General features: G+C 43.5%; 1 pseudogene; it reads right to left on the bottom strand.

Moving 5' to 3' along the window:
* Positions 1–15869: 15869 nt before the first annotated feature.
* Positions 15870–16796, bottom strand: LOC119945060 (annotated as a pseudogene).
* Between the last annotated feature and the right edge of the window lie 539 nt (positions 16797–17335).

Here is a 17335-nt window from a genome sequence, read left to right as displayed (position 1 = left end):
AGAGGTTGCTGTTCTTTGAGCAAAGTCTTCACAAAATTAAGATTTTCAGAGGTAGGCTTGCCGCATGGAAAGAGTACTATCTTGGAAGTTGGGGTTCTAATCCTGGATCCTTGCCAGATGTGTGACTTTGGGCAAGTCACTTAACTTCTCTGTGCCTCAGTTACCTCATCTGCAAAAATGGGGATTAAAACTATAAGCCCCATCTGGGACAACCTGATAACAGTGTATTTCCCCCAGCACTTAGAACCGTGCTTTGCACATAGTAAGCGCTTAAGAAATACCATCATTATTATTATTATTGTTAAAACACACCTGGTATAGGACAGTTAACAAAGTATGCATCATTCTTTTCAGCTATTCTTGAAAGTAAGAAAAGCATTCATGAGGCACATCTGTTCATACAAATGCATAAATATTTGGATTTTTCAATTTCATTTTTATATCAAATTTCAAATTTAATTAACATTTGCAAACATCCTCATTTTAAAGATTAACTAAGTAGACAGAGCCCTGACTAAGCTCCCTTTTCCTTTTCTTCAACTCCCTTCTCAATCACCCTGACATGCTCCCTTTCTTCATCCTCTCCTTCCAACCATACAGCTCATGTGCATATCTATAATTTATTCATTTATATTAATGTCTGTCTCCCCCTCTAGATTGTGGACTCCTTGTGGACAGTGAATGTGTCTGTTATGTTGTTATACTGTATGCTCCTAAGTGTTTGTACAATGTTCTGCACACAGTAAGCACTCAGTAAATATGGTTGACTGACTAGGAAACAATCATTCCATTTCCAATGCTATTATTTTGCTGCATTTAAATTCAGCACGAATAAACCTTTTCATACTAGTTATTCTTTTCAGGGCCCTCTTGACCTCCTGGTTCCTCAGGCTGTAGATCATGGGTTTCAACATGGGGCTCACCACTGTATAAAATACTGAAATCACTTTTTCCCACCCCAGAGAGGAATGAGATACTGACCACATGTAAGTAAATGTTGATGTCCCATAGAAACGTACCACCGAACACAGGTGGGTGGCACAGGTGGAGAAAGCTTTCTGCCTCCCTTCTGCAGATTGGATTCTCAGGTTGGCACCTAATATGCATATATAAGAGAGCAAGATTTCTGCGGAGATGAATACTCCAAGAAAGATTCTGGACTGTGAGCCTATTGTTGGGTAGGGACCGTCTCTATATGTTGCCACCTTGTACTTCCCACGCGCTTTGTACAGTGCTCTGCACACAGTAAGTGCTCAAGAAATACGATTGAATGAATGAATGAATGGCAAAGACAAATAGCACAAACTCACTGACTTAGGTTGCCAAACAAGACAGAGATAACTGTGGGGGAACATCACAGACAAAATGATTAATGACAATGGAGCCACAGAAGGATAATCTGAAGTTGATAAAGGTCTGCATGGTGGCATTTATAAAGCCAATCAGATAGGAGCCGGCCACTAAGGTTAACAGATTCTCTGGAACATAATGAATGAACAAAGCAGTGGGTTACAGATTGCCACGTAATGATCACAGGCCATTGCAGCCAGGAGATAACATTCGCTGCTGGCTGGAACGATTAAAAAAATACATTTGGACAGCACATCCGTTAAAGGAGATGGTTTCATTCGGTGCTAAGAGATTGTCCAAGATCTTGAAAAGAATGGTGGAGAAATAAAAGTCATCTAAGAAAGCCAAATGACTGATAGTACATGAGGGTGTGTAGTTGAGCATCAGCCTTAATAATTGTGACCAACCCAAAATTTCCAATCAAGGTGACCAAATAAATCATGAAGAATGTTAGGAAGCTGACGACCTTCATATCTGGATTGTAAATCAGACCAACAAGAATAAATTCTGTCACTGTGGTGTTTGCTGCAGTCAGATATCCAAAATATGTGTCCTTCCTCTGATGGGGTATGGCAGACTCTGGTCAAAGAAATGAAAGCAAAAAGTATGAGGTTCTCTGATAATTTGCCCCCTGAAAATCACTCAGTTGAATAGCTGATGTAAACAACGAGCAGATTCCTTTTTACCCTCCTGGAAGAAGATCTATCATTCACTCACTGAGTTTCTCTCGGGTCCTCAAAAATTGATGTTACTAACTGTTTAATGATGCCCTGTATTTGACTCCTCTCTTGGCAATATTTCTAGGTTAACTCAGTATTAAACCTACCAGCACTGAAGGTTTTCCATCAATATCAGATGAGGAAACATAAAGCCTGTGTCTCCCATATTCCCACAGTAGAAGAAGAATTGAGGACTGATTTAGAGCATCAGGAAGTAAACTGCTAATGGATAGTTTTTGCTCTATCTAAACACTAAACACTAAAATCAAAAGAAAATGTTGCCTTTCCTGAGTGTGTAGTGTGACACCAGGGGTCTAGTTCCTTTGGTCCTAAGCTGGTTTACAGGGTGGTCACTCAGCCCTTGTGGGCACTGCAACACAGGTGACACTGTGTGCCATGGGCAATTTACTAGACTGCAAACTCCTTGAAGGCAGGGACCCAGGCAGGGACCCGGTTACCAACACTACTGTACTGTACTTCCCTAAGCGCTTACTACAGTGCTCTACACACAGTGAAAGCTCCATAAATAACATAATTGATTTCTGAACTGCACTTAGCCTTTTCACCCTAAGCTCCCAGTTCTCCAAATCCTGACTCAGCATGGGATATAGGGTTTGAGAATGCTAGTTTTCTTAATTTCCCTTATATCTGGGTGCCTGATGGGCGAAGAGAACTCTGGCATCTGCCCCTCTGCTCCTGTTTAGAGCAAGCTCTAGAGGAGGTGGTGCCAGTCTCCATCCTGCTTATGTTTCCTGCAGAAAGGAAATCAGAGTTTCTAGAATATGGTTAGAGGTTCATTATTGGGGGTCTGCTGGAATCAGAGTGGTCACATCACCATGTCCTCCATGGCCCTACCATCTTCTCTACCTCCATTCTTGGAGCTGGGCTATCCCTCCATTTCTTAATGGTATTTGTTGAGTTCTTACTATATGCTAAGTATTTGTCGAGTTCTTACTATATGCTATTTGTTGAGTTCTTACTATATGCTAAGTACTGATCTAAGCACTAGGGTAGATACAAGTTAATCAGGTCAGATACAGTTTTGTCCCACATGAGTCTCACAGTAAAAGTAAGATGGATAACAGCTACTGAATCCCCATTTGGAGTTGAGGAAAAGAGGCATAGAGGTCCAAGGTCACAGAGCAGACAAATGGCAGAGTCAGGATTAGAACCCCAATCCTCTGAGTTCCAGGTCCATGCTCTTTCCCTTAGGCCGTGCTGCTTCCCACTTCAACACATCCTCACCATTCATTCATTCATTTAGTCATTTTTTGAGCGCTTACTGTGTGTAGAGCACTATAGTAAGTGCCTGGGAAGTACAAGTCGGCAACATATAGAGACGGTCTCTAACCAACAACGGGCTTATAGACTAGAAGGGGGAGACAGACAACAAAACAAAACATGTAGACAGGTGTCAAAATAGTCAGAACAAATAGAATTAAAGCTATATACACCATATAAGCCCTGAAGTACTCTCAACCTCCCATAAAAATGATGTGCTCTTCTTACTTACCCCATTGCTTGCATGGAATGATGCCATTGTGGACCATTATTTAGGGGACAGAGTTGAGTAGATCGTTTTTCTATTCATCTACCATTTTCTTCAACTATCTTTTACTTTAAAGAGAACAGTTCTGTGCTTTACCCAGTAGGCCTCAGTGCTTCCCATGGTGCCCTTGTTCCAGCCCCAGGCTCATTTCACTATCTCAGAGGAGGACAGAGAGGTTCCCTGCTGTTCTCCAGAGTTTCTTAGGATGCAGGAAGTCACCATATATGCTGTTCCCCTAGCTGGAGGAAACTTTGCTTCAGAAGCAGTAACAGTAACATCATGAACCCACGTCAGGAAACATAGTGACAGATAGAGGTGGGACATTCTCAGCTGACCTCTGCTACTCCTGTGTCCTGCAGGCTGCCCAAGGAGAAGGCATTCTGGAAGATTCTTCTGGATTTGTGTGTGTGTGTGTGTGTGTGTGTGTGTGTGTGTGTGTGTGTGTGTGTGTGTGTCTAGAAAAGTAGTTAAAAGTTTATGTGTAATTATGAAAGTATGTGTTCTCTTTGCCTTTGCGCTCTATTTTCTCTTCCTTTTTTTGTCTCTATGTATCTCCCTTCTGCCTGCCATGATGCCTGTGTCCCTCTCCCTTTCTCTGCTTTCTCGTTCCTTTTTCCCAAATCTTAATCTACTGTCTCAGCCCTCATAGAAATCCCTTCTATTACCATTGTACCTAATGTATTAATTATAATTGCTTTACCTGAATAAACCTTAAGAAAAGTCTCTGCAAAATCTTTGGTTTATTTTGATTGTTTTACCTCAATTATTAATGTTTTATCAGTACTGATCCTAAATGGCTCAGGGACAACATTCTATAGTCAGTCAATCAGTCAACATTTATTAAGAGTTTGCTGTGTTTGAAATACTCTACTAAACTCTTGGGAGAGTATACAATACACCAATATAACAGACACATTCCCTACTCACAAGGAAAATACCATTCCTGGGTCCTGGGTCTCTCTATGATGGTCTAAAATTCATTTTCTTTATTAAATTCTCTATAGCCTTATGACTAGAAATCAAATTACCTAGTTCTTTCAAATGACTGAATAAACATTTATACCATTTGCTCTCTGATTATCAGTAATTCCAACTTTGGTGACTGTGTTTATGGTTACTCTGAAGTTTCTTGGATTTCACATTCTCCTCCTAATCCCCCAATTGCCCATGTACAAAGAACAAATAGGCACTCCCTTTGGGAAAGAATGGTAATTTCGGCTCCTCTTAAACCTTTCCCTTCAACAATTGCAATTTTTATGGAATTTCAAACTGACTTTATTTTCAGTCTGGTTTCTTCACGACTTTCCTTCATTCAATTCAATCGTATTTATTGGGCGCTTACCGTGTGCAGAACACTGTACTAAGCTCTTGGGAAGTACAAGTTGGCAACAAATAAAGACGGTCCCTACGCAACAGTGAGCTCACAGTCTAGAAGGGGGAGACAGAGAACAAAACAAAACATACTAACATAATAAAACAAATAGAATAAATAGGTACAAATAAAATAAATAAATGAATAGAGTAATAAATACCTACAAACATATATACATATATACAGGTGCTGTGGGGAGGGGAAGGAGGTAAGGCAGAGGGGATGGTTGCTTTTCAAATACATAGGGAATTTCTATAGTTGACTAAGTCTTCATTTTTCTGAGCCAGAAAACATGTGGATGTGTTTGCTGGGGTACTAATTAACATCAAAACTGGAATATCCCCTTTATTATAACTTTTTAAATGGTATTTGTTCAGTGATTACTCTACGTCAAGCATTGTAGTTCCTGTCCCACACGAGGCTCACAGTTTAAATTGGAGAGAGGAGGATTCAATACCCATGTTACAGAGGAGGTAACTTAGGTGAAGAGAAGAACTGCATGGCCTAATGGAAAGAGCATGGGCCTGGAAGTCTGAGGACTGGGTTCTTATCTTGCCAAATCCAATTGCTCCTACTCTATCCTAATCCTTCTCGACCACTCTGCTGCCTTCGACACTGTGGACCACTCCCTTCTCCTCAACACGCTATCCAACCTTGTCTTCACAGACTCTGTCCTCTCCTGGTTCTCCTCTCATCACTCCGGCAATTCATTCTCAGTCTCCTTTGTGGGCTTCTCCTCCCCGTCTCATCCGCTCACTGTAAGGGTTCTTCAATGGTCTTTCCTTGGTCCCCTTCTGTTCTCTATCTACACGCACTCCCTTGGTGACCTCATTCGCTCCCGCGACTTCAGCTATCATCTCTACGCTGATGACACCCAAATCTACACCTCTGCCCCTGCTCCCTCTCCCTCCCTTCAGGCTCGTGTCTCCTCCTGCCTTCAGTAAATCTCCATCCGGATGTCTGTCCACCATCTAAAACTCAATATGTCCAAGACTGAACCCCTTATCTTCCCTCCCAAACCCTGCCCTCTCCCTGACTTTCCCGTCACTGTAGATGGCACTACCATACTTCCCCTCTCACAAGCCCACAACCTTGGTGTCATCCTCGACTCTTCTCTCTCGTTCACCCCTCACATCCAATCTCTCACCAAAATCTGCCGGTCTTTCCTCCACAACATTGCCAAGATCTGCCCTTTCCTCTCCATCCAAACCGCTACCTTGCTGGTTCAATCTCTCATCCTATCCCGACTGGATTACTGCATCAGCCTCCTCTCTGATCTCCCATCCTCCTGTCTCTCCCCACTTCAGTCTATACTTCATGCTGCTGCCCGGATCATCTTTGTGCAGAAACGTTCTGGGCATGTTATTCCCCTCCTCAAAAATCTCCAGTGGCTACCAGTCAACATACGCATAAAGCAAAAACTCCTCACTCTCGGGTTCAAGGCTCTCCATCACCTCGCCCCCTCCTACCTCACCTTCCTTCTATCTTTCTATAGCCCAGCCCACACCCTCGGCTCCTCTGCCGCTAACCTCCCCACTGCACCTCGTTCTCACCTGTCCCACTATCGACCCCCAGCTCACATTCTCCCCCTGGCCTGGAATGCCCTCCCTCCACACATCTGCCAAGCTAGCTCTCTTCCTCCCTTCAAAGCCCTACTGAGAGCTCACCTCTTCCAAGAGGCCTTCCCAAACTGAGCCCCCTTTTTCCTCTCCTCCTCCCCGTCCCTCCCACCCTACCTCCTTCCCCTCCCCACAGCACCGTATATATGTTTGTACAGATTTATTGCTCTATCAATTTTACTTTTACATATTTACTATTCTATTTATTTTATTAATGATGTGTATATAGCTATTATTATATTTATTCTGATGTTATTGACACCTATCTACTTGGTTTGTTTTGTTGTTTGTCTCCCCCTTCTAGACTGTGAGCCCGTTGTTGGGTAGGGACCATCTCTATATGCTGCCAACTTGTACTTCCAAAGCACTTAGTACAGTAAGCGCCCAAAAAATACTACTGAATGAATGAATGAATCTTGGCTCCACCATGTGCCTGATATATGATTTTGAGCGAGTCACTTGACTTATCTGTGCCTCAGTTACCTCGTCTGTAAAATCAATCATTCAACTTGTATTTATTGAAAGCTGTGTGCCGAAACATAGCAAGTTCTTGGGAGAGTTGAATATAACAGAGGCGGTAGACACATTCCCTGCTAACAAGAAGCTTACAGTCTAGAGGGTATTCAATACCTGTTTTCCATCCTACTTAAACTGTGGAGTCCCTTGTTGAATACAGATTGTGTCCAACCTGATTAACTCGTATCTACCCTGGTGCTCAGAACAGTGCTTGACACATACTAAGCACTTCACAAATGCCACAATTACCATTGCGTTTCTTGTCCAAGGTCATACAGCAGCCAAGTGGCAGAATCAGAATTAGAATCCAGGTCCTCTGACTCCCAGGCCTGGGCTTTTTCCACTAGGCCTCACTGCTTCCTACTTAAAAACTTCCTCACGATATAAGCCCAAAAGTACTCTCACGTGACTCAGTGGAAAGAGCATGGGCTTTAGAGTCAGAGGTCATTGGTTCAAATCCCGGCTCTGCCATTTGTCAGCTTTGTGACTTTGGGCAAGTCACTTAAGTTTTCTGTGCCTCAGTTACCTCATCTGTAAAATGGGGATTAAGACTGTAAGCTCCCGTGGGACAACCTGATCACCTTGTAACCTCCCCAGCGCTTAGAACAGTGTTTTGCCCATAGTAAGCTCTTAATAAATGCCATTATTATCCTTCTAGACTGTGATCCCATTGTTGGGTAAGGACCGTCTCTATATCTTGCCAACTTGTACTTCCCAAGCGCTTAGTACAGTGCTCTGCACACAGAAAGCTCTCAATAAATATGATTGAATGAATGAATGAACTGCCCATAAAATGTATGCACCCATCTAGCTTAACCCATCACTTGCCTGGAATGATACCACTGTGCACCAGCATTTTGAGGACATAGATGAGTGACTCAACTTTCCACTTACTCACCTTTCTTTCAACTCCCTTTCTACCTTATGATTTAGAACGAGCATTTTGTCAACCCGAATGATCTCACTCCTTACCATTAGATTTAAAACAGGACTGTCTCTATCTGTTGCCGTATTGTATTTTCCAAGTGCTTAGTACAGTGTTCTGCACACAGTAAATGCTCAATAAATACGATTGAATGAATCAATCACCTTGTCCCCTCCTATCTCACCTCACTGAATTCCTACTACAACTCTGCATGCTCACCTTGCTCCTTCACTCCCTTAGCTGCTTATTGTACCTCGTTCTCATCTATTTCACCACAAACACTTCACCCACATCCTGCCTCTTGCCTGGAATTCCCTCCCCGTTCATAATTGATAGATCATTATTCTCCCCATCCTCTTAGCCTTATTAAAATCACATCTCCTCCCAGAGGCCTTTCCAGACTAAGCCCTCATTTTCTCCCTTCTCTGAGGTCACTGCAAATGGATTTTTAACCTTTATCCACCCCACCTTCATCCCCATGCCACTAATGTAAATATCTGTATTGTATTTATTCATTTATATTAATGACTCTCTGTCAAACAGGCTTCTATTTCTCTACCTAGGGTCTTCAAGGCCAGAAAAGGAAAAGGAGAAATTTGCTTCATGTAAACAACCTCCAGATTTTGTTTCTTGACCTGAGGTCTTCAAGGCCAGGAAAGAAAATGATTGAGGTGAAAAAGGAGACACCTGCTTCATGCAAACAACCTCCAGCTTTTCCTTCTCTGTCTAAGGTCTTCACGGCTAGAAAAGAGAATAGTTGAGCTGAAAAATGAGATATTTGCTTCTTGCAAAGAGTCTCTAGCTTTGACTTCTCTGTCTCAGATATTCAAGGCCAGGAAAGAGAATGTTTGAGGGGAAACAGGAGAAATGTGCTTCATGCAACCAAGCCCTAGCTTTTATTTCTTTAACTAGGGTCTTCAAGTCCAAAAAGGAGAATATTGGAGGTGAAAAAGGAGGAATTTGCTTCATGCAAACCATCTCCACCTTTCATTTCTCTACTGATGGTCTTCAAGACTGCAAAAGAGAATATTGGAGGTGAAAAAGGAGAATTTTGCTTTATGAAAACCATCTCCAGCTCTTACTTCTCCCGACTAAGGTCTTCAAGGCCAGAAAAGAGAATATTGGAGGTGAAAAAGGTGAACTTTTCTTCATAGAAAAGCTCACCTCATCCTTTTTCTACCTAAGGTCTTCAAGATCTGAGGGGAAAATATAGGAACTGGGAAAAGAGAAATTGGCTTCATGCAGAATCACCTCTCGTGTATGAGGTCACCTCAGGCCTACAGGGCTTCTTAAATGAGAATGAATAGATTAAAATGGTGATGAAATGGAGAAATGTGTTTCATGCTTTCATTTCTCCTACCTAAGGTCTTCAGGGCCTAAACTGAGAGTATTTGAACATTTGAGGGGAGAAAGGAGACGTTTGCGTCCTGCAGAAACATCTCCTGTTGGTTAATCCACTTGAGGAATTCAAAGCCTTGAAATAGAGAATATTGAAGGTGAATAAAGGAGAAATTGGCTTCACGCAATCTTGTCCCTTGATATCTCTACCTAAGGTCTTCAAGGCCTGACAAGAGAACCATTTATGTTGAGAAAGGAGTTTTTTGGATGCAGTCTCCTACTACTATTTCTCTACCTAAGGTCTTCATGGCCAGAAATAGGAGTTGAAAAATTGGAGGTGAAAAGGAGATATTTGCTTCATGCAAACAACCTCCCACTCTTATTTCTCTACCTAAGGTCTTCAAGGCATAAAAGGGAATATATGAGATGAAAAAGGCAAATTCTGCTTCATAGAAAAGGTCACCTCATCGTTTTTCTACCTAAGGCCTTCAAGACCCGAGGGGAAAATACAAGAACAGGAACAGGAGAAATTGGCTTGATGCAGAATCACCTCCTGTGTATGAGGCTTACAAGGCTTCTTAAATGAGACTGAATAGAGTATACTGGGGGTGAGAAGGAGATATGTATTTCATGCCCCCGAATCTGCTTTCATTTCTCCTCCCTAAGGTCTTCAGGACCTGAAAAGGGTATATTTGAGGGGAGGAAGGAGGGGTTTGCTTCCTGCAGAAACATCTCCTGTTCATTACTCCAGTTGAGGAACTCAAGACCTTGTCATAGATAATATTTGAGGTGAAAAAAGGAGAAATTGGCATCATGCAAGCAATCTTCTCCCTTGGCTTCTCTACATAAGGTGTTCTAGGCCTGACAAGAGAACCATTTATGTTGAAAAAGGAGTTTTCTGGATGCAGTTTCCCACTATTGTTTCTCTGCCTAAGGTCTTCAAGACCTGACAAGAGGATATATGGGGTTAACAATGGACACAGTGGCTTCATGGCAAACACTGTGCTGCTCATGTTCTGACTAAGGTCTTCAGGGCCTGCAGAGAAGATGGAGGAGCAGGAGGAGACATTCGCTCGATGGAGAACCACCTCATGTTCTCTTCCCTCTCCTCCTTCCCATTCCCCCCGCCCTACCCCCTTCCCCTCTCCAGAGCACCTGTATATATATTTGTATAGATTTATTACTCTATTCATTTTTCTTGTACATATTTACAATTCTATTTATTTTGTTAATGATGTCCATCTAGATTTATTTCTATTTGTTCTGACGACTTGACACCTGTCCACATGCTTTGTTTCGTTATCTGCCTCCCCCTTCTAGACTGTGAGCCCGTTGTTGGGCAGGGACCATCTCTATATGTTGCCAGCTTGTATTTCCCAAGTGCATAATACAGTGCTCTGCACACAGTAAGCACTCAATACGTATGATTGAATGAATGAATGAATCAGTATTATTCATTGAGCACCTACTCTTACCATGAGAAAATTTCAATCCCTGAACCATTATTCTTGTGAAAGACATGGTTCTTCATCCAATCCCCACTTAATCATTCAATGGTACTTACTGAGAACATACTGTGTGCTAAAAAGCACCGTCACAGGAGAATTGAAAGAAAACGGAACCCAAAACACAGACGCTCTTATGCTCTTTGTAAGGGAACAAAGGCAATAATCAATATTATTCCTTTTAGTAGCGGTAATAGCATTTATTGAGTCCACTGGATGCCTAACAATTTTTTAAGTCCTTGGAAAGTACAAAGTAAGGAACTGATATGTTTCCAGCCCACAAGGGGCTTACACTGTAAAGCAATAGATGATACTTAGAACTGTGAACATCCAGGTCTGAATCTGCTCATGAGACCAAGGGGACGGGAAACTCGGGATTCCCAAGGAGAACATATCCAGCTCCTCAAGCAGTTTAATCAAAATCACGTATACATCACTTTTGTTATCAAGCGGTTCTACTTCATAACAAACAGCCATCCAAGATTACCAAACGCAAGTTCGTGGAACACAGTTGGTGTTTCAGTATTGAAAACATATTTATTGAATTTCAACTTTTCTAAGTAGAATATGAAAGAAGAATGATTGTCAGGAAGATACCTAAGTGGCTGTTTTCTTGGATGCAAAAATAGGGCAACTGCAAGAAGAGGAAACAGAATAACTGTTTTAAACCATAGTGAAGCATAACCTCAGAGGAGTCACTGTGATACTGGACAATCTAGCCAATCCATACAAATTCTATATCCATACAAATTCCATCTTTGAACCCAAAGGACAACTAAATAACATTTCACCACATGGCCTGAACAGCACATCCTTCTAGATACATCAGGAGGTAGATAAAAGTAGGTTCTATTAATTGAGAGAGAAAAAATATTCTATGTTCCCTTAATCTTTCACTTTTTAAGTGAACTTCTGAGTACAACCAAATAACATTCCACCACATGGCATGAACAGCAAATCCTTCTAGATAAACCAGGAGGTAGATAAAAGTTGGTCTATTAATTGAGAGAGAGAAAAATACTCTATGGTTCATCAACCTTTCACTTTTTAAGTCAACTTCTGAGTAGAACCTATTTATAACTTTCTACTCAACTAGACTCCTTTCTACTCAGCTAGACTCACTCGCTCCCCTATCCCTTCGCCGCTCTTGTACCACTAACCCACAGCCCTGGATCACCACCACTGTCCGCCTCCTTCGCTCTTCTGCTCGAGCTGCTGAACGCTGCTGGCGTAAATCTAAACACCATGCCAACTTCGTTCACTTCAAGTTTATCCTTTCCTGCCTTAAATCAAACCTCTCCTCTGCCATACAAAACTATTTCTCCTCCCTTATTGACACCAATGCCCATCATCCCCGACAGCTCTTCCGTACATTCAACTTCCTCCTCAGGCCCCCGGTTCCTCCCCCTCCTCCTTCCCTTATCCCCAACGATCTGGCCTCCTACTTCATTAACAAAATTAAATCCATCAGGTCCGACCTCCCCAAAGTCACTTCCCCACTTTCTCCCACCCCCCAGCTCTCAACACTCTCCGCTACTCTCCCATACTTCCCAGCAGTATCCTCAGAGGAGCTCTCCTCCAACCTCTCAAGTGTCTACTCCGGCCACCTTTGCTTCTGACCCTATTCCCTCTCATCTCATGAAATCTCTCGCTCCAATCAATCAATCAATCAATCAATCGTTTTTATTGAGCACTTACTGTGTGCAGAGCACTGTACTAAGCGCTTGGGAAGTACAAGTCTGCAACACATAGAGACAGTCCCTAGTCAACAGCGGGCTCACAGTCTAGAAGGGGAAGACAGAGAACAAAACCAAATATTCTAACAAAATAAAATAAATAGAATAGATATGTACAAGTAAGATAAATAAATAAATAAATAGAGTAATAAATATGTACAAAAATATATGCATATATACAGGTGCTGTGGGGAAGGGAAGGAGGTAAGATGAGGGGATTGAGAGGGGGACAAAGGGGAGAGGAAGGAAGGGGCTCAGTCTGGAAAGGCCTCCTGGAGGAGGTGAGCTCTCAGTAAGGCCTTGAAGGGAAGAAGAGAGCTAGCTTGGCAGATGGGCAGAGGGAGGGCATTCCAGGCCCGGGGGATGACGTGGGCCGGGGGTCGATGGCGGGACAGGCGAGAAAGAGGTACGGTGAAGAGAATAGCTGCAGAGGAGCGGAGGGTGCGGGGTGGGCTGTAGAAGGAGAGAAGGGAGGTGAGGTAGGAGGGGGCGAGGTGATGGAGAGCCTTGAAGCCCAGGGTGAGGAGTTTCTGCCTGATGCGCAGATTGATTGGTAGCCACTGGAGATTTTTGAGGAGGGGAGTAATATGCCCAGAGCGCTTCTGGACAAAAATAATCCGGGCAGCAGCATGAAGTATGGATTGAAGTGGGGAGAGACAGAAGCATGGGAGATCAGAGAGAAGGCTGATGCAGTAGTCCAGACGGGATAGGATGAGAGCTTGAATGAGCAGGGTAGCGGTATGGATGGAGACGAAAGGCCGGATCTTGGCAATGTTTCGGAGCTGAAACCGGCAGGTTTTGGTGAAGGCTTGGATGTGAGGGGTGAATGAGAGAGCGGAGTCGAGGATGACACCAAGGTTGTGGGCTTGTGAGACGGGAAGGATGGTAGTGCCATCAACAGAGATGGGAAAGTCAGGGAGAGGGCAGGGTTTGGGAGGGAAGACAAGGAGTTCAGTCTTGGACATGTTGAGTTTTAGGTGGCAGGCAGACATCCAGATGGAGATGTCCTGAAGGCAGAAGGAGATGCGAGCCTGGAGAGAGGATGCGCAGATTGGTAGGTAGCTCCATCCCTTCTCCCCTCCTTAACTTCCATTTTCAACCACTCACTCTCCACTCGTTCCTTCCCCTCTGCCTTCAGACATGCCCATGTCTCTCCCATCCTAAAAAAAACCCTCCCTTGACCCCACCTAACCTTCTAGTTATCGCCCCATATCCCTCCTACCATTCCTTTCCAAATTCCTTGAACGAGTTGTCTACACGCGCTGCCTCGAATTCTTCAACACCAACTCTCTCTTCGACCCCCTACAGTCTGGCTTCCGTTTCTGACATTCCCCGGAAACTGCCCTCTCCAAGGTCACCAATGACCTCCTGCTTGCCAAATCCAACGACTCATACTCTATCTTAATCCTCCTCGACCTCTCAGCTGCCTTCGACACTGTGGACCAGCCCCTTCTTCTCAACATGCTATCCGACCTTGGCTTCACAGACTCCATCCTCTCCTGGTTCTCCTCTTATATCTCCGGTCATTCATTCTCAGTCTCTTTTGCAGGCTCCTCCTCCCCCTCCCATCCCCTTACTGTGGGGGTTCCTCAAGGTTCAGTGCTTGGTCCCCTTCTGTTCTCGATCTACACTCACTCCCTTGGTGACCTCTTTCGCTCCCACGGCTTCAACTATCATCTCTACGCTGATGACACCCAGATCTACATCTCTGCCCCTGCTCTCTCCCCCTCTCTCCAGGCTCGCCTCTCCTCCTGCCTTCAGGACATCTCCATCTGGATGTCTGCCCGCCACCTAAAACACAACATGTCCAAGACCGAATTCCTTGTCTTCCCTCCCAAACCCTGCCCTCTCCCTAACTTTCCCATCTCTGTTGACGGCACTACCATCCTTCCCATCTCACAAGCCCGCAACCTTGGTGTCATCCTGGACTCGGCTCTCTCATTCACCCCTCACATCCAAGCCATCTCCAAAACCTGCCGGTCTCAGCTCTACAACATTGCCAATATCCGCCCTTTCCTCTCCATCCAAACCGCTACCTTGCTCGTTCATGCTCTCATCCTATCCCGTCTGTACTACTATATCAGCCTTCTCTCTGATCTCCCATCCTCATGTCTCTCTCCACTTCAATCCATACTTCATGCTGCTGCCCGGATTGTCTTTGTCCAGAAACGCTCTGGGCATGTTACTCCCCTCCTCAAAATTCTCCAGTGGCTAACAATCAATCTGCGCATCAGGCAGAAACTCCTCACCCTCGGCTTCAAGGCTCTCCATCACCTCGCCCCCTCCTACCTCACCTCCCTTCTCTCTTTCTACAGCCCACCCCGCACCCTCCGCTCCTCTGCCGCTAATCTCCTCACCGTGCCTCGTTCTTGCCTGTCCTGCCGTCGACCCCCGGCCCACATCATCCCCTGGGCCTGGAATGTCCTCCCTCTGCCTATCCGCCAGGCTAGCTCTCTTCCTCCCTTCAAGGCCCTACTGAGAGCTCACCTCCTCCAGGAGGCCTTCCCAGACTGAGCCCCTTCCTTCCTCTCCCCCTCCTCCCCCTCCCCATCCCCCATCTTACCTCCTTCCCTTCCCCACAGCATCTTTATATATGTATATATGGTTGTACATATTTATTACTCTATTTATTTATTTATTTATTTATTTATTTTACTTGTACATATCTATTCTATTTATTTTATTTTGTTGGTATGTTTGGTTTTGTTCTCTCTCTCCCCCTTTTAGACTGTGAACCCACTTTTGGGTAGGGACTGTCTCTATGTGTTGCAGACTTGTACTTCCCAAGCGCTTAGTACAGTGCTCTGCACACAGTAAGCTCTCAATAAATACGATTGATTGATTGATTGATAACTGGTTAATAAAACAGGTTTCATTAGGGACATTCAGAAATTTAAAATCACATTGGATATGTCATATGCAGATTCTGACAACAGTGATTTTTGTTTCTCTTCCCTCAAGAAGGGAGGCATAGCCCATTAGGCAGAGAGAGAGAGAGAGAGAGAGAGAGAGAGAGAGAGAGAGAGAGAGAGAGAGAGAGAGAGAGAGTGTAAGGTAGGTATAGAGGTAGGAAGAAACTGATCATACAATTTTAACTATCATGCATTTCGGAGGAGTAAGAAATCATTCCCAAGACATAGCTATATCTCTGGGTTAAAAGAAGAAGTGTCAATATTTATGAAACATTCTAATTCCTATTAGAATCCCTTTTCCTAAAGGGATTCACTCTGAATACCTCTTTTAATCATCAAAAAACCGAGAAAGCATCTTTTTCTCCATTACTTTCCTAAAGGCACTTTTCACTTTATTTCTCAGAGGATTCAGCGTGTGGATAAACACAGTATAAATAGAAAACACCAAGACCAATCCATTCTGAATCAGGGATCATGATGATCAGGGTCCCTTAGAAAATGAAAACAGCAGTCAGTTGGAAAGTACAAGTGGAGAAGGCTTTCCATTTCCCCTCTCTGGAGTGGGTCCTCAGGTTGGCGGCAAGAATGCACACATAAGAGATTAGGATAATCCAGAGTGTGCTCAAGATATTAAAGCTAACACTGATAAACATCACTAGGAAATTGATGCTTGTATCTAAATAACAGAGTTGTAACAGTAGTGGAATTTCACAGAGGAAATGATTGATCACATTGGATTGGCAGAATGACAATCTAAATGTAAGATACATATGAATAAGTGAATTTGCAAACCCACCTAAGTAAGTAATTGAGGCCAGGGCAACACCGACTCTGGGGGTTACCATGACTGTTTAGAGAGAGCAGTGGTGGGGCAGATGACCACATATCGATCATCTGCCATCACAGCCAGAAGGAATATCTAAGTGGTTCCAAATGCCCCAAAGAAATAAGATCGGGATGCACACCCAGTGAAAGTAGTGACTTTGGTTTTTGACAAGAAACCCCCTTCTAGACTGTGAGCCCACTGTTGGGTAGGGACCGTCTCTATATGTTGTCAACTTGTACTTCTCAGGCTCTTAGTACTGTGCTCTGCACACAGTAAGCACTCATTGAATGCGATTGAATGAATGAATGAATGACAAGAAGGTTATTAGCATCCCGGGAGTGACGCATGATGAGTAACAGAAATCGACAAAAGATAAATTGCTGAGGAAAAAGTGTGAAGTTGGGGCTCGGTCTTGATAAGCATCGTCATCCCATGGTTGTCAACCACGGTGGCAATACAGGCCATGAGAAAAAAAACAGAAAGAGGGCCACCTGCAGATACACTCGGTCGCTCAGTTCAGAAAGGATAAACTCATTCCACATGGTGAGATTTCCTTCTGACATCAATGCTGTCTTCGGTATCTAGGGAGGTGGAAAGAACAATGGAATATTAGTTGGATACTTAAGTGAGTGTGGGTGAGAACAGCAGAGTCTTGATGTAATAGATTCTTAATCCAGTTGCTCTCCAAGGATTCACATCCTAAGGCATATTTCAGCTCAAAATAAAAATTTAGAATGAGTGGATTTCTCTCCCCTTTCATGCTTATTTTTAAGGAAGTGCTCTTCTCCCACTATTCTCTGTGCCTAATTCCTAGTGTGTACTGTTTACCAGAGCTTAGTACAGTGTTTTAAACACAGTAAGCACTTAATAAATACTATTACTACTCTCATTACTACTACTACTACTACCACCACTATCACTACTACTTCTATAACTAGTAGTACTATCCTTAAATGAGGCTTAATATA

This window comes from Tachyglossus aculeatus, chromosome 24 (genome assembly GCF_015852505.1).
Source record: "Tachyglossus aculeatus isolate mTacAcu1 chromosome 24, mTacAcu1.pri, whole genome shotgun sequence".
NCBI lineage: Eukaryota > Metazoa > Chordata > Mammalia > Monotremata > Tachyglossidae > Tachyglossus > Tachyglossus aculeatus.
The sequence above is the reverse complement of the archived record's forward strand: the minus strand, read 5'-3'. Positions and strand labels throughout refer to the sequence as shown.